Genomic DNA, 23,651 nt, shown 5'->3' on the forward strand with positions numbered 1-23,651 from the left:
TTGCCACAAATCTGCCTTTCTCTGGGGCACCTGGGTGGCTCAGTCGGTTAAGCATTCTGACTTTGGCTCAGGTAATAATCTCGCCGTTTGTGATTTTTGAGTCCCACGTCGCGCTCTGTGCTGACCTCTTGGAGCCTGGAGCCTGCTTCAGATTCTATATCTACCTCTCACGCTGCCCCGCCCCCACTTGCGTTCTGTCTCTCTCAAAAATAAATAAACATTTTTAAAATTTTTTAAATCTTAAAAAAAAAAAAAAACCTGCCTTTCTGGAATTTCTATACATTGATCCAACTTCTGCCTTCTGGACACACCCAGAATTTTTTTTTTTCCTTTATACATCAGAGGTTAGCTAAGTAAGGCCTACAGGCAAATCCAGCTACTTGTTTGTTTTTGTAAATAAAGTTTGTTGGAACACAGCCAAGCCTATTAGTTTATCGGTTGTCTGTGGCTGCTTTTGCACAATAACAGACTAGTTGCAATAGAGAACTTATGGCTTCTTTGATCTCTGCTGTATATGGCAGACCTTGAAACAATTAATATGTCTTCACTTAAAGTGGGAAGCCTAGAACTGTGCCTAGATCTCCGGGTGGGAGCTAATGAAGGCAGAATGAAGGCTCAGTATCACCTCCCTTGTCCTGGACACTGTACTTCTAATTATGTGGCCAGAGATTAGGTTGGCTTTTGACTGACACAGAATACTAGAGTGTATAAAGGACTCCATTTCTGAGATTATTTTCCCCAGGAGCTTCTGTTAAGTTATGCATCCCCACCTTGCAGTGGTGTAGCATAGTGTTAGAAACTATGCACAAAACTTTCCATCTTTCCAGCCTGTCCAGAGAAATCATAAAACAATTTAGCGTATATTAAAGGGCTGTATTGGTCAGGGTCAGACAAGAAGAAGATGTTCTACTCAAGCTAGGATTTTTTAAGAAAATATGATAAAGAGACCATTGACATACCTGTGGGCAGGGTTGAGAGAACTAACAAGGGAATTTGTCACCACCCTTTCTCCATAAAGGTGAATGGGGAGGGAGGGATTTTGTTGGGACTCATGGAAGCTGGAGCCATGGAAGAAGGGCTGCCCAACTGGAGCTGCGGTGGTAGAGACACAACCACTGCCAGAACTAAGCTACGAGGAAGGCGGGGAGGGAGGGAAATACTTCCCTGATGTGCTCTTCCCCCACCCTCTGCTGCCATGGATGGAGCCCAACCTGAAGCTAAAGGGCAAGAGAGCCACCCAAGTCACCCCCCATAGGGTGTGCCCCCATAGGGCACAGAGCAAGACTGAGTATATGCAGAAGTTGGGGCAGAGAATGACAAAAGCTAAATGATGTGCCAGGTACTTAATAAATGCTGAATGAGTAAACAGATGAATGAATGAAGTGAGCCCAAGGTCTGTTGTTCAATTAATGTTTGTTGAACTGCAAAATGAGTGGGAAGACAGTGGTCTCCTTTATGCCCTCTTGCCTCAGAACTATCACTGGTACTGCTTGGCATTCCAGATTTTCTACCCCCAATGGAGCCTTTGTCCTGTGCTCCACTCCCTCTGCACCTTCCCTAGCCTCAGCTGACCACTTAGGGCTTCCTGCAAGAGTGTAAAAAGAGTCTGGATCCTTCTGAACAGACCTAGGACATTATCAAAAAGAGGGCAGTAAGTCTTGAAATTATTCTCAGAATTTTAAATGCATTCTAGAATGTTCAGAGTTTTATAAATGAAAACCAGGGGTGCCTGACTGGCTCAGTTGGTACAGCATGAAACTCTTGATATCAAGGTTGTAAGTTCAAACCCCACATTTGTTATAAAGATTACTTAAAAATAAAATCTTAAAAAAAAAAGGAAAAGAAAAATTCAGCATCACTGCACTACATGGAGAGAAATTGGTGGCTTTCGAGAAAGCTGCCCCAGACATATGTGTGACAGACTCTGGATTCACCAGACACCTCATTATCAAGTGCCTTGGGGCTGGCTGTTTGATGTTCAAGTGGCCTTCGTCACATCATAGCCTTCTATTGCAAAGATGTCTGGGCTCTCCATTCATTTTGGTAGTATCAGTAATGTTGAGATAGTGGGGTGTGTGTGAGAGAGATCCTCAGTGGCCCGCTTGTCACGTCCTCCTCCATCAGCTGGATCAGCATGGAGAGTATTCAGCACTTAATTCCTCGAAGGATATTCCTAAGGGTTCTGAATTTTGAAGAAATAAAAATTATTTGAAGGCATTATTTGGTCTGCTACTCTAGCTAGACTGTTTTATCAAGGAGCGTGCAAGACAGGATCGGGCACTAAATTAGGAATTGCTGTCCATACACCAAAGCAAATTTTAAAAAGTTAAGTGCAGACACGTATGGGCCAATTTTGTATTCAAGTCCTGAAATCGTTTTTGTTCTCACAGTGGTACAACTAGCAGTTGTCACCTTGTGCCCCACAGACTGAGGCCAGTTTCCAGAGTTTAAAATGTCCTATATAAAACCCAGGGCCAGATATATTGGAAGGAGCAAGGTGGGAACCGTGATCCGTGATGGACATAGTCTAAGTGGGACAAGCCCATACCTGACAGTCCAATGATCAACTTTGTCCTCACCAAAAGTTAGTCACACTTTGAAAAGCATTCTTTAGCCAGTGCTCCTGTGTTCCATGAGATAGAATCAAACCTGAGCTTCATGTTGGAGTGGCCAAATGCCCAAAGTCAGCCATGGCTGTGATGGGACTTGTGAATAAATTTTACTCAAGGTCTCTAGGACCAAATTTCATAAAACCTATCCCAATTAGGATGACTGTCAAAGTTTGAGTAAGACCTAAAGATTAGATAGTGGTGCTGTATCAGTGTTAATTTTCTGATTTTAATCATTACACTGTTAAGGTAAGAGAATAACCTTATTCTTGGGAAAACACACTGACATATTTAGGGATTAAGCGGCACCATGACTGAGGTGCCTGGCTGGCTCACTTGGTCAAGCATCTGACTCTTGATTTCATTCAGCTCAGATGATGATCTCACAGTTCATGAATTTGAGCCCCACGTTGGGCTCTGTGCTGATGGTGCAGAGCCTGCTTGGGATTCTCTCTCTCTCTCTCTCTCTCTCTCTCTCTCTCTCTCTCTCTGCCCTGCTCTCTCTCTTTCTCTCTCAAAAGAAACAAATAACTTTTAAAAACTTTTTAAAAAGGGGCCTCATGACTGCAACTTATTCTCAAGTGATTCAGAAAAAGTAATAATTTGTGTATGCGGAGACAAAAGAATAAGTTAAATGTAAAATATTTAACTGTTAGGGTATCTGAGTGAAAGGTTTATGGGCTTTTACTTTTTTATGATTTTTGCAACTTTTCTGTACGTTTCAAATTACTTCATAATAAAGTTGCCAAAAAACGAATTGCAAAAAACTAGGGCTGTCGTCTGCCTGTCACTGAAGTGCAGTGATGGTGGTCAAGCTGGGGCCATAGATTGAGTCAGAAATGATGTCTCCTCTTCTGTCATCCTCAAACTAAGATGAGTCATTTTCTCTTTCAGCTAAAGCACTCTTCTATTCATGGAGGTGAAAACTAAGGAAGGTTTCCACATGAACCCTGAAGGTAAGGGGAACTTGATCACGTGTCCTTCTGTCACATCACCCATCGGTCCTGCTGTCCATTTCAACCAGGGCAGGGACTCACGTATCTTGGCTCACAGAGCAAATAATTCCAAAACAGTCATCATCTACATGGTCTCATGCTGCTGTTCTCAAAGACCCTTTAATCTTCTGAGCCTGTCCTGCTCAGAGAAACCTTCTCTTTTTCTAAAGGAATATACCAAAACTCTCATATCTTTTATGAGAGATTTTTATTTTCTTCTTCTGTTTTCTGTACTTGAGAGATTTTCAACAATAACTGTGTTACTTTGAAAATCAAGAAAAAGAAATATTATTCTTGTTTTCCCAAGCAGCTCTACATAAATTCTTGCCATAGCTTTCTGTGCCCCTCTTAGCCCCCTAATACGGTCACTGCTGCATGTCTCCTCCCTCCCACCTCAATGACAGACCTCATGGAAAGACTCATATGCACCAGGCCCTGGATCTTCTCCATCTACCATTAGCAAGGGAAATCATTTCATGGCCCAATGGTCCCCTGAGTCCCAGGCACAATCTGCTGGCTTGGACCTCACAAGCTACTGGTTGCCTCTCCCCACCTACAATATCCTATTGCCATTTTGGCATCGGAATTAGGTAGACGTATTTAACTCACATTTTCCCTCTTCATCCCAATTCAAATACCATGCCCTTATTCCATCTCCTTAGGATACCAGGCCCAGCTGACAAATTCATCATATGAAGTATTAAGACTCCATTTTACATATGGAGAAACCAAGCCATATGGCTTGCCTCTGTATCTACTACAGCAAAATGGGACCTAGACCCACTGAGACCAACGTGACTGTGTAACCCTGAGAATGCACTCTTGTCTTTCAGAGGAATTAAAGACTCTTGAAGATGTGAAACTGGGCCATTGGTAGAAGAAACTTGTGGCCAAAATTGTCCTAGGATTTCCTGAGACCACCTCAGGATATTTACTAGTTTTCCAACATTGAAAAAGTGATAGCCCTTTGAAGGTCATATGGCACTTCACTGTCAAAAACCAAGCCTGAGCTTTCCATTTGGGCCAGAAGTTCTCAACTTGAGCACTGTTGAAATTCTGGGCCAGATAATTCTTTGTCATGGAGGCTGTTCTGCTCATCCCTGAGATCTCAGCAGCATCCCTAACCTCTAGATGCCACTAAGACACCACCCCCACCCTGCTTGTAACAATCAACAATGTCCCCAGATATTCCCTAAGGTTCCAGGGAGGACAAAATGTCCCCCCTAGTGATGATAATAAAATAACACTTCTAGACATTACCAAATGTCCCCTGGGTAGGGGCAGGGGGAAGCACAGTCTGCCCCATGGAGAACCACCACTGTAAGTTACCTCAGCCCAGCAAGAACTTCTGCTTTTCATACAAATGGACTGAAATTCATAGTATCTGGAGTAAAATTAGCAAAGACTTGCAGAAGGACTGCCATGAGTTGTCAGAATGAATGCTGTGGCACAACAGGACCCTATGCCATAATGTACCCTTCCCGGGAGTATGTGACGACATTGCAGCGAGTGAATCAACTAGCCAGACAACCAGCCTCTATGTGTTTCTACTTTCTGGGTTTCTGCCCCTTGATGCCAAATGCCTCATAGGATTTGTTTGAGTGAAACACAAGCAAAGGAGAACAGGGTAGCGCTGAATAATGTGAGTAGTCCTTCCATTCATGAGGGCAAAGAGATCCAGAAAAAGCACTGTGTAGTCTTAACTATGTTGCAAAGCACCAGGGGGATTTGGCTGCTATTTTTTATTTTATAGACCACATTATTGCACTAAAGATGTAGTGATCTCCAGTGATTTCATAAAGTTTGATATTTTTCAACAAGTAGAAACCCATTCTTGGCAGTGGTTTGATGGGAAATCCCTTTTTCCATTCCTCAAAGAGTGTAGAGCAAGTGAGGCTGTGGCCGCAGGTTTACCCATGGTACCACGTGGTGAACCAAGGCCCCAAGAATAAATCCCGAAGTACAAGTATTGGAATACAGTCTTCCTGCTCATCTCCAAGCATGCCTCTTTTTTCCCTGGCTGTTCTCCGTCCCCCACACCCACCTCTCTTTATCCTCCATCATTTATCCCACTGAGTGTTTGGTTTGAAAGGCTACCTCTGCTACCCATGAATATCTGTGAAAACACAGGCAAGAATCTAAGAACAGTTGCACGGTTGTCGAAGAAAAGCAGAAATATGGCTCAGTTTCAGGGTGAGAAGAACATCCAGAAAGCAATGTTCTTAAAGGAATCCAGGGAGAAAAATCTCTCTAAAAGAGAGATTGCAGTTCCTGGCCAGGATTCCACCAAAAGTGCCATAGTCCATTTTGTGGCCTTTAATCTGGTTTTTGGTCTCTTTACCTTAATTATTAACCCTTCAGTCTTGTCCCAATGTGATCACTCCCTAACAAGCTCTCCCTAGCAACCTCCTCCCAAGGGTGGAACAGAACGTCACTCTGACTGGCATGCCAGGTTCTTTTGCAAGAGCTTGGCATCCTCTGGGCTCTCCCCATTCCATCTCTCCCACATTCAGCCTTTTCCCAAGCTCCCATCTGCACAACTCTGACCTGATTGCAGTGATGGAGGTATTGAACTCCAGCCCCACTGTGTCCAGTACACTAGCCATTAGCCACATGCAGCAATTTACATGTAAATTCTTTGAAAATAACTTTTAAAACTCAGTTCCTCAGTCACACTGGCTACATTTCAAATGCTCAATAGCCACATACTCCTCTAGCCTGAGGCTGTTACTGGCAATGGGGAGTTCTGGGAAGGAGGTTCTGGAGAAGAAGCCTAAAATTACCAGTTGTGTAGGGAGGGATAGAAAAGAGTACAAGGAACAAAATTCCAAAGGGGAAATGAAGGGGGACCAAAGGAAAACTGGATATCCTTTGCCAAAGGCCCAAACCTAACCAAATATACATCTACTCCATCACAAAGCTCTCTATGTTGACACTTGCAAATAAAGGAGCCACTGGGGTCAGCTTTGGGTCCTGCTTCCTTCATTGTATGGCCCCTGGATTCTGTGGGCTCCTTTTGAAGCAAGAGACAAAAGCAAAGGGGAAAATGTAACCAGCAGTGTCTGCCATGCCCAGTTATACCCAGAGCTGTGGATAGGAAGGAGGGGCTTTCTACCCCTCATCCCTGAAGCAACCTCCCCAGAGAAGCCCCCTGTTTCCTCCACCAGGTCACATCTTCCCACTGTTGGCTTGCATGGCACCTGCAGAACTCCCTTAATACTTGTGTCAAGTACATGTAAGTGTTTTACTAGCTTCTCTCCACTACCAGACTAAGTACTAAGGGGGTTGTTTGAGCAAAACACCATGTTCTCAGGCCCCTGCCCATGACTGTTGCACCATAGATGCTCAGTGAATATTTGTTGAAAGATGGATTGATGAGTGGATGGGTGGATGGATAAATGGATGGGTGAGTGTTCTAGCCACTATACTAGGTATACCCTGCCTTTTTCTGAAAATGCATTAAAAAGGGCTGAATCTTGGTTTTCCTTCTTCCTCCCCATTCTCACTTACTGGGTCTGTCCTGCGAGTATTTATTGTTCCACCCCCAATCCCAGCCTAATTCAAGGACCTTGGCCATTACATCTTTGATTGGACAAGTGAGTTTTTGTTAAGAAAGGGCTTCTTCTGAGGGAAGCTGAGTAAAGGGGAAAGAAGAAAAAAGAGTGAATATAAGCCACTAAGAGAGACAAGTAATTATCTTGCTGCATCAGTAGCTCACATGTTTTGAATGAAGAAGCAGGTTTGAAAGAACATATTGTACATGACTGAGAAGGGTTGATTTAATCCAGTAGAGATGGGATGTGCTTGTATAAGAGATGGACCAAAGTGAGGGGATGTAAGGGGACTTGGGGACTGGTAGTGGTTTCAAGAGGTGGCAGAGATGCTCTGACTTTCTGACAACAGGCAAGGAGGTGGGGCTTTAACCCTTGCACCCATCTGCTGCCCCACCTCTCCACCACCCTTTGAACTTCCAGATCCTCCTACTTTATACACCAAGGATGACCAGAAGCTGAGGGGCCAAGGTAAAACAAGTGCCCAGCTTCTGAGAGAACCCTACTGAACTTCTTAATAAGATGACCCCACCCTTCTCTGAGGCTCTGAAAGAGTTTTCCCATTAAATTGCCTTTCAACAACTTGTCAGAAGCTTAATGGCAAATAAAATATCCCTGGGTATTTTAAATAACCGTCAGGTGGACACAGTAATGGAATTCAGAGAAGTGGAGAGAATTCTTAAAAACAAAGGAACAGGCTGTGGGACATCAGGAACTATTGTGGGGTGCCTGGATGGCTCCATCAGTTGAGCATCTGACTCTTGATATTGGCTCAGGTCATGGTCCCAGGATCATGAGATAGAGCCCCTCATGGGGCTCTGTGATGAGCATGGACCCTGCTTGAGATTCTCTCTCTCTCTCTCTCTCTCTCTCTCTCTCTCTCTCTCTGCCCCTCTCCCACTCACACATGCACCAGTACAGGGTCTCTCTCTCTCTCTCTCTCTCTCTCTCTCTCTCTCTCTCTCTGTCTCTCTCTCTCTCTCAAAAATAAATAAATAAACATTTTCAAAAATTTGAAAAAAAAAGAACTATTGCAATCACTCTTTACTGTTTGGTGGGAGACGGGGCTTATGCTCAACCACACACACTAACACAGGGAGATTGGCTGTCAGCAGCTGCTGAAACTTTTGCCACGATGCAAATAAGCCATTTCTGTATTCCCCAAGTGGGGACCTTTTCCATGTATTTACACCATGAAAGGACAGGTTTTTATTAGGAGATTGTTTTTGTGGTATTAAAATTTTTTATTGAGACTTTTCCCCCCTCAATTATAAAAGTAATAACTTTTTTTGTTGTTTGTTTTTAATTTTATTTTTTATTTTTTTAAAATTTACATCCAAATTAGTTAGCATATAGTGAAACAATGATTTCAGGAGTAGATTCCTTAATGCCCCTTACCCATTTAGCCCATCTCCCCCCCCACAACCCCTCCAGTGACCCTCAGTTTGTTCTCCATATTTATGAGTCTCTTCTGTTTTGTCCCCCTCCCTGTTTTTATATTATTTTTGTTTCCCTTCCCTTATGTTCATCTGTTTTGTCTCTTAAAGTCCTCATATGAGTGAAGTCATATGATTTTTGTCTTTCTGGGACCAATTTCACTTAGCATAATACCCTCCGGTTCCATCCACGTAGTTGCAAATGGCAGTATTTCATTCTTTTTTGATTTCCAAGTAATACTCCATTGTGTATGTATGTGTATATATATATATATACACATACATACACAATGGAGTATTACTTGGAAATATATATATATATATATATATATATATATATATATATATACCACATTTTCTTTATCCATTCATCCATAGATGGACATTTGGGCTCTTTCCATACTTTGGCTATTGTGTCCCTTCAAAACAACATACCTGTATCCCTTGGATAAATACCTAGTAGTGCAATTGCTGGGTTGCAGGGTAGTTCTATTTTTAATTTTTTGAGGAACCTCCAGACTTTTCCAGAGTGGCTGCACCAGTTTGCATTCCCACCAGCAGACATTAACAGAGCTTCAAAGAAAAGGCTGGATTATAATGGGGTCTTTTAGGCAGTCAAGGACATTCAGAAATGCATTCCAGAAATCCAGGTGTTTATCAGCCCCTCTGCTTAGGCAAACCCATGGAAAACATCCCAAGCCATTTATATTTTGACTTGTAAGTAAATTGGCAGTTAACATAACTTTGAGTGTCAGCAAAGCAGCAAACTTCCCTTTCAAATCATGTTGTTCTTGTGGTAATATTAAAATTAATTTCTGTCTCTAATGGTGAGTTGAGAAGCATGGGAATGCAACAATAGGATGTCTGCCAGGCCAAGGATGACAATCATTGTGGATAATCTTCCAAAAAGAGTGTTACAAAGAAAATGAGAAATTGACTAACCTTTTGAATATTGACTTCTTAATCTTTTTTTCCCTTTGGTGGTCTCAGAGAGGGTTGTCTGGAAGACATAACATCAATTATATGTTGTGCCGTGAGGTGATGTTACTATTGTAAAGTGGTGAGTCAGCAATGACTTACCAGGTTCTGCCAGGCCAAGGTCATGGTGGCCAGGTATGCAGATATTTGCACAGGCCCACTCTACCTCTGTGAGCAAATACATTGGTACAGGAAGCCTAGCAACCAATTGAGAGCTAGACCTACTGTTTGTTATGCTAATGGTATGGTAAACTTATTAAGAAATATATGGAGAGATCCTTTTATAATTGACAATGACACTCGCTTCTTAAGATATTAAGCATATTTTAGCAGATTTTTCTAAGTGCAGCTGTCTTACTTTGGGATACAGAAACGCATCAGTATTCAAAGCTCACTTATAAAGCAACCACATCTTTGTTAGCTTTGTTACCCATCCGTCTTTGAGTTCAAATTAATACACATGAACAGCTTCATTGGAAGAATCAGTAGGGTCTCATATCTCTCAGTAATGGGAAGGGCTTGTTGATTAATGGGAAGAACATGTTGCAGAGCTCAAGGTCAAGTGCTTTTTCAGTGGCTCTGTGAATTAAATAATGTATTATATGTGGCCTTATAAACTATTCGGTCAGTCATCCAACAAGTGCTGTTGAACACCTGTGAACATACAAATGTGACAGTGTGAGGGAGCTAAAAATGTAGAGGAAGCAAGACAGGTTACTCTGAGACTTTGATGATGGTATTCATGATGGATCAGCCGTAGGCCAGATGTCAGAGATTCCCACTTATTTGTAGGCCTGCTGCTTGGTTAAATATAGTAGCTGCCATCTCAGTCACTACAATGCCCAGCCTCTTTGTATCTTGGAAGCTTAATAACCAAGGGTTTACTTGTCACCCAAGTCACAGTTCATTGGGCATCAGCAGGGGATGCAGGATCCTTCCATCTATTGGCTATCCTTGGCTCTTAGGACCTTTAAGTCTTTAATTTCATCTTCCTCTGGCCAGTAATGGGTGAGAGAAAGAGAGAGAATGAATGAGCAAGTGAGAATGTGTGGAAAGTTTTAAATACCAGGACCAGATTAGAAGTACATCACTTCTGCTCACTTTCAGACGCCACAACTCAGTCACCTGATCCCACCTAATTACAAGGGCTTCAATGAGGTGATCTTTAACTATGTGCCCAGAAAGAAAAGGAGGATCAAATTTCTGATGGACAGCAGAAGTTTTTATCATTCCTGGGAATGGTCTTCCAGGATTCTGAGATGGTAGGGAAAAGTAAATAAAGAGGAAAAATGCTTTCACACATTCTTGAGAATTTCTTCTTAGGCATGTTAACTTTCTCAGGTATGCACACAGCCTACTGTCAATGCTTTAAAGATTCTCCCATCAGGCACTTGACCATTGCATTTCATCTTTCCAAGCCTCAGTTGCCCCATATAGAAAAGTGAGAGGTTGGGTCCGAATCTTTTCAAGCCCTTTTTCCTTTCATATCCAAAATTCTAGAACTTCTGCTATCCATTTTCTTCTGAGACAAATAAGCAGGGAGGCAGGAAGCCAATGCCACTAGGGCAATAATTTATTTTTTATTTTAACTTTAATTTCTGTTCTTACTTCCCAAGCCCAGGTTTCTAGAAATTAAAATGTATATAATAGGGGCACCTGGGTGGCTCAGTAGTTAAGCATCTGACTTTGGCTCAGGTCATGACCTCACCGTTCATGAGTTTGAGCCCTGCTTCAGGTGAGCTTGAGCCCCAGTCTGACCTCTGCGCTGACAGTGCAGAGCCTGCATGGGATTCTATCCCTCTCTCTCTGCCCCTCACTCACTTGCAACCGCTCTCAAAAAAAAATTTTATATATATATATATATATATATATATATATATATATATATATATATAATAGACAAGGTTGTTACCAATATAATAGTGATTTTTTATAGGAAAATAAAGTTTTGTGTGTGGGTGAATAGCACATTCACACACACGTATATAACACACACAAAGGTTCCTCTCTGAAAAAAATAATCTTGTTTGAACAGTCTTGCAAAACATATTCTCCTCCTACTCTCCTGCCCTGTGTTAGTCAGTTTTGTAGTGATAACATACCGTACTATTTCAGTGGCTTACAACAACATTTGCTTTTTGCTCACTTTATGTAAAAACAGAGGATCCGCTATGGGCTGGCAGTGGCTGTGCTAGGATGGGATGGACTCTGCTAGGCTTATCTAGGTTCCACCTGTCTTCTCATTCTAGAACCCAGACTAAGGGAGTAGCCACTATCTGGGACATCCTGAGGGCATGTGGAGAACAAGAACAAGAAGGCCTAAGCCAAATCATGCAATTGTTTAAGACTTCTGTTCACACAGCAAAAACAATTACAACCATTCACGTTCCATTGACCAAAGCTTTCCACATGGCATTGAAATGGGATGTGTGTTCCTCCCACAGGATATAGGATTATGTTCAATGACAATGGATGGCAATATGCAATCCTGTGACTGTGAGAGAGAAAGTATTTGAGGATTATAATCCAGTCTGTTTATACTCCCACTACCTCCATTGAAGTTCTAAATGCAACACTTTTCATGGAGACGAAACCACTGTACTTCCCTCCTTCTGTGGTGGAAAGTTCTTGGGTTAGAGACAGTTAGGAGGGAGAAGCCATCAGCCCCAGGGAAATAGAGGGATTAGCTAGTCCTCATTATAGGCTGGCACTGTTTTAAGCTCATTGCCAGAAGTGACTCATCTGATCTTCATAACAGCTTTATGAAGTCGGTCCTAGTATTATTCCCATTTTACAGAAGAGGAAACTAAGGCACAAAGAAGTTAAGTAAGTTGCCTGTGAACACACATCTCGTGAGTGGCAGAAACAGGATTCGAACCCAGATGTTCTGGCTCCAAAATCCCTGCTCGTAAACACAATGAAGGGAAGAGAAATGGATGGTTCCGACGCCATGGGTGAGCTGGTTGCTAGTAAGCTATGCTTTTAGGGGAGACATAATAATAATGTCTGAAAGGGGCAGACAATATTTCAGTAAGACATTGCAAGTATGTTTTTCAAAACATACCAAAAAACTGGACATTCTCGGATTGTTGGGATATAGGCCACTGTCCTAGGCACCATCCTGCATAATCTCTTCTCTCATGGAGTATACACATTAGTGGAGGGAGACACACTATTGACAAATAGCTAAGGAAAAAATATCATAGGTCATATGATGTTAAGTGCCATGGAAAACAATTAAGCGGGACCAGGGAATGAAGAATACAGAGCAGTGCTGGAAATGGATTGCAATTTAAAGATTGTGGTCAGTGCAAACCTTGCTAATGTGACATTTGAACAATGGTACAAAAGAAGTAAGGGAGATCAGTGTTTGATGAATGAATAAATGACTGCTCAAGCAGATCTAGCTATCCCCATGAGCCTTAACAAAAAAAAAAAAAAAAAGGATTATTTATTACTTTACATACCCACCCAAGCTATCCTCTCCCCTGGTGTAACTCAAGCTCCTCTTCTCTCTCAACTGGCTGTGGCAACACCCATTCCACCAAAGGATTTCCTACAGGACAGAAGGGGATATTGGGAATATGCAGAGGTCATTGTTCACATTGTTCTGGGGTGGCGGGGAGTGGGGAGGGTAGGATGAGAGGAGAGGGGTTGATTTAGGTTGTTGTTAGTACATCTAATATTGCATCTCAGAGAAGGCTGAGCATATTTTGCTCAACGAGGTAGTGAGCCAGATACAAAAACAGACGAAGCTAATAGAATTACTGATCAATGAGCAAATGAGAGAGTGCGAAGACTTTGGTGGTGTGCAGAGATTAACCTGACTAATATCAAGACTGCAAAAGGAGAAGAGTATTTGCTTTCCTGCTCTCCCTCTCTCTAGGAATGAGAGGGGTCCAATCAGGAGGAGCCAGGACATACAAAGCAACCATCCCCCCAAGAACTTTCAAGAAGTTCCAGGGGCACCTGGTGGCTCAGAGGTTAAGTGTCCCACTCTTGGTTTCAGCTCAGGTCATGATCTCCCAGTTGGTAGGTTCGAGCCCTGCATCGGGCTCTGCACTGACAGAGTGAAGCTTGCTTGGGATTTTCTCTTTCCCTTTCTTTCTCTGCCACTCCCTTGCTCATGCTCTCTCTCTCAAAATAAATAAACTTAAAAATTAAAACCAAGTTCCTTATGTGGCCCTAATGGAAATCCTGGATTGAAAACCACTGATTTCTGTGTAGCAGCTATATAAAACACAATCCACAATTTATGGTGTTTTTTTTAAACGTTATTAGTTGATAGAGGATCTCAAAAGAAACTAATTACCGTGAAAATCAGACCAACGTTTTCCACCGTCTGTCCAAAGCGTGCCCTTGTTGGGGAGGGTTGCAACTCACTCACATGTTATCCTTGCCTTCAAGCCAAGCAGGCTGCGCAAACACAAGCCTCCCTCCAGTCAGAGATGCTGCTGGGATGCTGTAGCCAGTGAGTGGAAGTGGTGTAAGCGATGCCTCCAGCCATGGGGATGCATTCAGCGCTCTGCTTATTTTTTTTTTTAATGTTCACTTATTTTTGAGAAAAAGAGAGTGCGTGTGGGAGAGGCAGAGAGAGAGAAGGAGACAGAGGATCTGAGTCATGCTCCTCGCACTGACAGCAGAGATCCCAATGCGGGGCTCAAACTCACAAACCCTGAGATCATGACCTGAAATCGGCTGAAATCCGATGCTCAGCTGACTGAGCCACCCAGGTGTCCCCAGCGCTCTGCTTTATTAAAGGGACTCCAGTGCAAAGGCACATGCAGGACAGGTGGCAGTTCACAGGCGGCAGGAGCCAGAAGAGCTTTCTACCGAAACCCCTGTATGTGATACCAATCCAGGGTCCACTCCAGCTTAGACAAACGCAGCCTCTGCGGATCATCTGCCTCTCACAGCATGGCACACGCCTCCTGCTGGATGCGTCTTCACAGAGCACAGTCTTCACCAACTTCTCCCCGGGTGGCACCTCTGGGAGTCCTGGGAGAGGAGGGAGGGAGGGCATCTGTAATCAGAGGTGGGCATTTTATATCGGTCTCTGTATTGTTTCTAATAACTTGCACACAGCCATGATGTCCTGACTAAACTGCTGGGCTCTCATGGGATGGTCATTTTATGTAAAACTAGTTCTCTTGTGGCAAGTTCCAGAAGTTTCCCACCAAAGGATATCTCACAATAGGGAATAAGATGGAAAACTGAGAAGCGATAAAATGTGAACTGGATAATTGCAGTGATAAAAAATAATAACGGATGGTCACGTGAGCAAGGGCCCTGCTATGGAAGTTCACAGGCAAATGTGTAAATATGTTGTCTGGGTTCTGGACAGATAAACATGTGGGCACACGTTTGCATGCGGGCACACGTTTGCATGCCTTCGTTTCCCACACTCAGACCGGGGTTCCCGAGCACTACTTCTCCAGCTTTGCGGGTCTGCCTCAAAGAGCCGCTGCCACGTTCTCCTTAAAGCTTCTTCCCTCCTCTCTCAAAGACAGAAGACTAAGCTGGCTCCACATCTGGTGTTTGATAACACTAACATAGGACCCGTTCTCTTGTATGCAAAGTGTCATCCCGTATCTTGGATTCACTTATTCATTCTACAGGCAGTCACTGACCGTTGACTTTGGGCAAAGTTTACATAATGGTCTTAATCTTGAGCCTTAGTCTCCACCTCCTGATGCTCTCCCCACCCTACACAAAGTATGTCTTCTGGTTTCCAAACTAAATGTTGGCATTCTGTATTGGAAAGATGAGCGGGACTCCTGGAAATCAAAGCGTACCTATGGGGTTCTCTCCCTGTTATTTTAGCCTCAGGCCATGTAACCCCGGTGGAACAGCAGGTAAAGAGACCTGGCGGGCAGAGAACCCCAACCAGGCAGACCCCAAAGGAGGCACCTAATACATTTCCTAACGCTAAAAACAATGGATCAATGCATGTAAAATTTGTTCCCAAGAAGTAAATCTTTTTACATTTTTAGGACAAGAGAGACATTTGAAATTTGATTTGCATTCAAGTCAGGAGATGTGGCAGGCAGTGTCCTAACCATTTATGGTGGCAGACTCAAAATGAGGGGGGGGAAGGCAAGAGGATCTGAGGTGCTCAGAGCTTCCTGACCATCGGAGACTTGTTTTTTTTTTTTTAATTTCCTGTATTCTTGTTCAAAGTTTCTTCTTAGAGTTAATAAACTCAAAAGTGTTGAGACTTGAAATTGATTCATATCTGTACAACATTCTTAATTGTGAAAATACTCTTTACTGGGTATCTAGTAAGCTCAGAAAAATACAGCAAATGGATGATAGTTTTTGTTCTGACTTTTTCTTAGTGTAAAATTTAAATATATAAGAATGTAAATATTCAGAATAACTTACTTGAAACACATTTTACCCAACAAAACTCATCAGGTAATTTGTTCTTATTTACTATTTACTATTTACTATTTTTTTCATTGTTCCATCCAATTTATATGCTGCAAAATTGTGGGCTTTTTCTATTTCATCCCTTTTTGGTAAATAAGGTAAATATATCCATTTAAAATCAGGAGCTTCATCAAATTTTATTTTCTAATTTCTTATGTCTTTTATTCAATGCGTTTAAACCAACCAACCAAAAAAATAAATAAATAAATAAAACCAGTTCACCCATTTTTCCCACCCCCATCCCTCCACCTCTGGCAACCACCAATCTGTTCTCTACATCTAGGAGCTTAATTTTATAGATATAGATAGATGACAGATATTTTTTTTAGATTCCATATATAAGAGAGATCACATGGTATTTGCCTTGCCATGTGAGTTTTGATCAGTCTTAACAAAATCCACAGTTTGCCAAAGCCTGGAACAACTCAAATATCCATCAAGTGGAGAATGAATAAATAAGTTTATTTATGGTCTTTCATTCAATATGACATTAGGGAAGATAAATAAGATGCAGTGAAAATGAATTTTGTAAAATGACAAAAATTATAAAATTTTGTAAATTTTGTAAAAGGGTAAGTCATTCAGCATCGTGGAATTAAAGAAATTAAAGAAGCCAGACACACAAGCTCAGAAAAGGCATGTTGTGTGATTCCAATTCTATAAAGTCCAAAAGTAGGCAAAAGTCAACTGTGGTGTTAGAAGTCAGAGGAATGGTTTCTGTTGAGTGGGTAGAGATTGGGAGGAGACGCTAGGGGGCCTTTTGGGGTGCTATTAGTGGTGTATTTGTTAACCTGGTTATAACATGGGCATATTCACTTTGCAATAATTCATTGAAGAGAATACTTATGATTTGGGCAAATCTTATGTGTGACAGTCTTTAAAGAAATCCAAATCTTGAATTGGGCCCTACTTGTATCCATCAAGAATTGAGCTTGCCATAGCTACGTAGGTCCTCAGAACAACTGCCTAGCATGATGATCCACTTCTAGAGTCAGGGGAAGTGAGTCAAAATTCTGAATAGAACACTGGGGCAATAGTGGCAGATGAGGCAGGCCAGGTTGGGTACTGCACTCAGGGGATCACCAGGTTTTGGGGAGCAAGTCCCACAGAGCAGTAGAGCTGAAATCCCCTGCATTCAAGATTGGTTCAGGGGCTAAGTAGGGCAGAATATGCAGATGGTGAGTACACAGTAGGTCTACCAGTGGATAGACAATGGGGAGTGGTGCATTGGGAACTGAGAGCTGTTATTTTTAACTCTCAGGGGCCACATGGCCTCCCCTCCTATGGTTCACCCTTTCCACTCTGGATAGTGGGATCAGCCCACACCGTGGAACTGTGGCCCTGATCTTCCATCCAGGGAGAGTAGGTCTTGTTTCTTAGAAAGGCAAGCTGTGAGGCCTAAATTTCCAGACTTTTTTTTTCCAACTGTTGGCGTGTGTAGAAGAGACTTGGCTTAATGGAAGAGGGTGATGAAGGGAAGCTTTCAGAAAACATGGCCTGGACAGCATCAGCATTGATGCAGAACAAAAATGAGGAAGAAGGGAGATTTTGTGGAGATCATACCACCGTGGGACATAGCATTGTGGGAAAGTATATTTGAATAAGATAATCGGAGGTGGGAGAGCATAAAGATGGGGTGGGGCGTGGTCTTTGAGGATTCAGAAGCAAGGCAGCTGGTCATGGACAACGTGTGGCTGACTTCCTACAAACCTGCTCTTCATTTCCAAATCTTGAACTTTTATTTTTATTTTTATTTTTTGAGGGTTTTTTTTTAAATATAATTTATTGACAAGTTGGCTAACATACAGTGTATACAGTGTGCTCTTGGTTTTAGGGATAGATTCTCATGATTCATTGCTTACATACGACACCCAGTGCTCATCCCAACAAGTGCCCTCCTCAATGCCCATCACCCATTTTTCCCTTTCCCTGGCCCCACTCCATCAACCCTCAGTTTGTTCTCTGTATTTCAGAGTCTCTTATGGTTTGTCTCTCTCTTTTTGAAACTATTTTTTCCTCTTCCCTTCCCCCATGATCTTCTGTTAAGTTTCTCAAGTTCCACATATGAATGAAAACATATGATATCTGTCTTTCTCTGACTGATTTATTTTACTTAGCATAATACCCTCCAGTTCCATCCACGTTGTTGCAAATGGCAGGATTTATTCTTTCTCATTGCCAAGTAGTATTCCATCGTATATATAAACCACATATTCTTTATCAATTGATGGACATTTGGGCTCTTTCCATCATTTGGCTATTGTTGATAGCACTGCTATAAACATTGGGGGTACATGTGCCCCTATGAATCAGCACTCCTGTATCCTTTGGATAAATTTAGTAGTGCTATTGCTGGGTCATAGGGTAATTCTATTTTTAGTTTTTTGAGGAACCTCCACACTGTTTTTCAGAGCAACTGCACCACTTTGCATTCCCACCAACAGTGCAAGAGGGTTCCCATTTCTCCACATCTTCACCAACATCTGTTTCCTGAGTTCTTAATTTTAGCCACTCTGACTGGTGTGAGGTGGTATCTCAATGTGATTTTGATTTATATTTCCCTGATGATGAGTGATGGTGAGCATGTTTTCATGTGTCTGTTGGCCATCTGGATGTCTTTTTTGGAAAAGTGTCTATTCATATCTTCCGCCCATTTCTTCACTGAATTATTTGTTTTTCAGGTGTTGAGTTTGGTAAGTTCTTTTTAGATTTTGGTTACTAACCCTTTATCCGATATGTCGTTTGCAAATATCTTCTCCCGTTCCATCGGTTGCCTTTTAGTTTTGTTGATTGTTCTCTTTGCTGTGCAGGAACTTTTTACCTTGATGAGATCCCAATAGTTCATTTTTGCTTCTATTTCCCTTGCCTTTGGAGACTTGTCAAGCAAGAAATTGCTGCAGCCGAAGTCAAAGAGGTTGCTTTCTCCTCCAGGGTTTTGATGGTTTCCTGTCTCACATTTAGGTCTTTCATCCATTTTGAGTTAATTTTTGTGTAGGGTGTAAGAAAGTTGTCCAGTTTCATTCTTCTGCATGTTGCTGTCCAATTCTCCCAGCACCATTTGCTAAAGAGACTGTCTTTTTTTCGTTGGATATTCTTTCCTACTTTGTTAAAAATCAGTTGGCCATACATCTGTGGGTCCAATTCTGGGTTTTCTTTTCTGTTCCATTGATCTATGCGTCTGTTTTTATGCTAATACCATACTGTCTTGATGATTACAGCTAGACAGCCTTTAGTAGAGGCTAAAATCCAGGATTGTGATGCCTCCCACTTGGTTTTCTTTTTCAACATTACTTTGGTTATTTGAGGTCTTTTAGGTTCCATACAAATTTTAGGATTGTTTGTTCTAGCTTTGAGAAGAATGCCAGTGTAATTTGGAGGGGAATGAATTGAATGTATAGATTGCTTTGGGTAGTATTGACATGTTAACAATATTTGTTCTTCCAATCCATGAGCATGGGATGTTTTTCCATTTCTTTGTGTCTTCCTCAATTTCTTTCATAAGTTTATTAAAGTTTTCATCATACAGATCTTTTACATCTTTGGTTAGGTTTATTCCCAGGTATTTTATGGCTTTTGTTGCAACTGAAAATGGGATCAATTTCTTGATTTCTCTTTCTGTTGTTTCATTATTGATGTATAGAAATGCTACCGATTTCTGTATACTGATTTTGTATCCTGTGACTTTGCTGAATTCATGTATCAGTTCTAGCAGCTTTTCAGTGGAATCTTTCGGGTTTTCCATGTAGAGTAGCATGTCGTCTGCAAAAAAGTGAAAGTTTGACTTCTTCTTTGCCAATTTGGATGCTTTTTTTATTTCATTTTGTTGTCTGATTGCTGATACCAGGACTTCCAACACTATGTTAAACAACAGTGGTGAAAGTGGACATCCCTGTCGTGTTCCTGAGGAAAGCTCTCATTTTTTCCCCCATTGAAGATGATACTAGCCATGGCCTTTTCATATATGACTTTTATGATGTTAAGGTATGTTCCTTCTATCCCGACTTTCTTGAAGGTTTTTGTTAAGAAAGGATGCTGTATTTTGTCAAATGCTTTTTCTGCATCTATTGACAGATCACATCGTTGTTACCCTTTCTTCTATTAATGTGATGTATCACATTGATTGATTTGCGAATATCAAACCAGCTATCCAGACCAGGAATGAATCCCACTTGATCATGGTGAATAATTCTTTTAATATGCTGTTGAATTTGATCTGCTAGTATCTTGTTGAGAATTTTTGCATCCATATTCATCACGGACATTGGCCTGTAATTCTCCTTTGTAGTGGGATCTCTGTCTTGTTTGGGAATCAAGGTAGTGCTGGTTTTGTAGTATGGGTCTGGAAGCTTTTCCTTCCATATCTATTTTTTGGAACAGCCTGAGAAGGATAGGTATTAACTCTGCTTTAAATGCCTTGTAGAATTCCCCTGGGAAGCCATCTGCCAGGACTTTTATTTGTTGGGAGATTTTTGATAACCAATTCAATTTCTTCACTGGTTATGGGTCTTTCCAAATTTTCTATCTCTTCCCAATTGATTTTGGTAGTGTGTGCGTGTCTAAGAATTTGTCCATTTCTTCCAGATTGTCCAGTCTGTTAGCATATAATTTTTCATAGTATTCTCCAATAATTGTTTGTATTTCTTTCATGTTGGTTATGACCTATCCTCTTTCATCTGTGATTTTACCTATTTGGGTTCTCTCTCTTTTTGAGAAGTCTGGCTAGGGGTTTATCAATTTTGCTTATTTTTTCAAGAAACCAGCTCTTAGATTCATTGATCTGTTCTATTGTTTTTTTGGAGTCCGTATTGTTTATTTATGCTCTAATCTTTATTATTTCTCTTCTTCTACGGCCTTGGGGTTTCTTTGCTGTTCTTCTATTTCCTTTAGTTGTGCTGTTAGGTTTTATATTTGGGATTTTTCTTGTTTCTTGAGATAGGCCTGGATTGCAATGTATTTTCCTCTAAGGACTGCCTTTGCTGCATCCCAAAGGGTTTGGACCATCATGTTTTCATTTTCATTTGCTTCCATATATTTTTTTAATTTCTTCATTAATTTCCTGGTTGACCCACTTAATCTTTAGTAGGATGTTCTTTAACCTCCATGCATTTGGAAGTTTTCCAAATTTTTTCTTCTGGTTGATTTCAAATTTTGTAGCATTGTGATGTGAAAATATGCATGGTCTGATCTCAATTCTTTTATATTTATTGAGAGATGTTTTGTGAACCAGTATATGATATACCTTGGAGAATGTTCCATGTGCACTCAAGAAGAATGTGTAGTCTGCTGCTTTTGGATGAAAAGCTTTTGTTCTGAATATCTGTCAAGTCCATCTGGTCCAGTATATCATTCAAGGCCATTATTTCTTTATTGATTTTCTGCCTATATTATCTGTCCATTGTTGTAAGTGGAGTATTAAAGCCCCCTGCAATTACCATACTCTTATCAATAAGATTGCTTATGTTTGATTAATATATTTGGGTATTTAACGTGGGGGGGCATAAATATTTACAATTGTTAGCTCTTCTTGATTATCAGACCCCATAAATATAATATAATGCCCTTCTTCATCTCTTGCTACAGTCTTTACTTTAAAATCTAGTTTGTCTGGGGGCGCCTGGGTGGCACAGTCGGTTAAGCGTCTGACTTCAGCCAGGTCACGATCTCGCGGTCCATGAGTTCGAGCCCCACATCGGGCTCTGGGCTGATGGCTCAGAGCCTGGAGCCTGTTTCCCATTCTGTGTCTCCCTCTCTCTCTGCCCCTCACCCATTCATGCTCTGTCTCTCTCTGTCCCAAAAATACATAAACGTTGAAAAAAAATTTTTTTAAATAAATAAATAAATAAATAAATAAATAAATAAATAAGTAAAATAAAATCTAGTTTGTCTGATATAAGCATGGCTACTCCAGCTTTCTTTTGACTTCCAGGAGCATGATAGATGGTTCTCCATCCCTTCACTTTCAATCTGAAGGTGTCCTCAGGTCTAAAATGGGTCTCTTGTACACAGCATATAGATAGGTCTCATTTTTTTATCCATTCTGATACCCTATATCTTTTGATTGGAGCATTTAGTTTATTTAACATTCAGAGTTATTATTCAAAGATAGGGATTTAGTGTCACTGTGTTATTTCATGCTTGTGGTGATGTCTCTGGTCCTTTGTAGTCTTTGCAGTGTTTCACTCACAGACTCCCCCTTAGTATCTTTTGCAGGGCTGGTTTAGTGGTCATGAACTCCTTCAGTTTTTGTTCATCTGGGAAATTCTTTATCTTTCCTATTCTGAATGACAGCCTTGCTGGATAAAGGATCTTGGCTCCCTGTTTTTTCTATTCAGCACATTGAATATTTCCTGCCACTCCCTTCTGGCCTGCCAAGTTTCAATGGACAGGTCTGCTAGTACTCTTATGTGTCTACCTTTGTAGGTTAAGGCCCGTTTGTCCCTAACTGCTTTCAGAATTCCCTCTTTCTCTTTGTATTTTGCCAGTTTCACTATGCTATGCTGTGGAGAAGACTTAATCCTGTTAAATCTGAAGGGAGTTCTCTGTGCCTCCTGGATTTGGATGTCTGCTTCCTTCTCCAGGTTAGGGAAGTTCTCAGCTATCATTTGTTCAAGTAAACCTTCTGCCCCTTTTTCTCTCTTCTTATTCTTCTGGAACTCCTATGATACAGATATTATTACGTTTCATTGAAACACTTAGTTCTCTAATTCTCCCCTCATGGTCTAGTATTTTCTTATCTCTCTTTTTCTCGGCTTCATCATTTTCCATAATTTTAAACTTCTATTTTACTTATTCTCCCCTCTGCTGTCTCCATGCTTGCTGTCACTGCATCTAGTTAATTTTGCACCTCATTTACAGCATTTTTAATTCATTATGATTATTTCTTAGTTCCTTGATCTCTGCTGTCTTCTATACTTTTTTCAAGCCCAGCTATTAATCTTATGAGTATTGTTCTAAATTCTTGCTCAGATATATTGTTTATATCTGTTTTGAGCAATTCTCCAGCTGTCATTTCTTCCTGGAATTTCTTTTGAGGAGGTGTATTTTGATTTGTTCATTGAAGTAACCCTGGAAAAAACATTTTTAAGGTGGGGGGGATGGAAGAAGCCTTATCCCATACAAAGAGAGTAATGACAGGGATGAGAAAAAAGAAAAGAAAAAAAATTAACCAAGCAGAAAATCAGAGAAACTATATGGATTAATCCACAGAGAGAGAGAGAGGAAAATAAAGAAGAAGGAAATACAGAAGAGGTGTAAAAAGAATAGATTAAAAATGTCTCCTTAAACAAACCAACAACCAGAATAAACAGACTAGAGAAGGGAAGAAATAAGAGGAAGAAAAGGAAGAAATAAATATATATTTTTATGGATTTATATATATAATTGACCAAGAATCAAATCAGAAAATGCAAATCCACTGAACCGATATCTGATTGTGCCTTGGAATCGGTGGCAGTGCTGGTCTGAAGAAGGGGCCATCTGGTTCAGTCAGTGTCAGTCTTGCTCCAGTAGATAAGCAGTTACCAGGCACAGAGGGGCATGGTTTGGTGTAGGTGGGTCCTGCCTCCACTGTGGGCCCATTGTCCATTCCCTGAAGCCCCACCTTGTTGGTGATAGGGAGAAAAATGGCAACACCCCAGTCTCTCCTCCCCA

At 41.2% G+C, this 23,651-nt stretch overlaps 1 protein-coding gene across 5 annotated transcripts in view; it reads left to right on the forward strand.

Moving 5' to 3' along the window:
* The window catches only part of PRLR (prolactin receptor), a 160,726-nt gene that overhangs the window by 116,378 nt on the left and 20,697 nt on the right, over positions 1-23,651 (forward strand). For all 5 annotated transcript variants that reach the window (XM_045038174.1, XM_045038167.1, XM_045038162.1 and 2 more), the window contains one exon: positions 3,504-3,565. The gene's annotated coding sequence lies outside the window, so the exon portion shown is untranslated. The remainder of the gene's footprint in view (positions 1-3,503; positions 3,566-23,651) is intronic.

The sequence above is a fragment of the Felis catus genome, chromosome A1, assembly GCF_018350175.1.
Source record: "Felis catus isolate Fca126 chromosome A1, F.catus_Fca126_mat1.0, whole genome shotgun sequence".
In the NCBI taxonomy this organism is placed as follows: Eukaryota; Metazoa; Chordata; class Mammalia; order Carnivora; family Felidae; genus Felis; species Felis catus.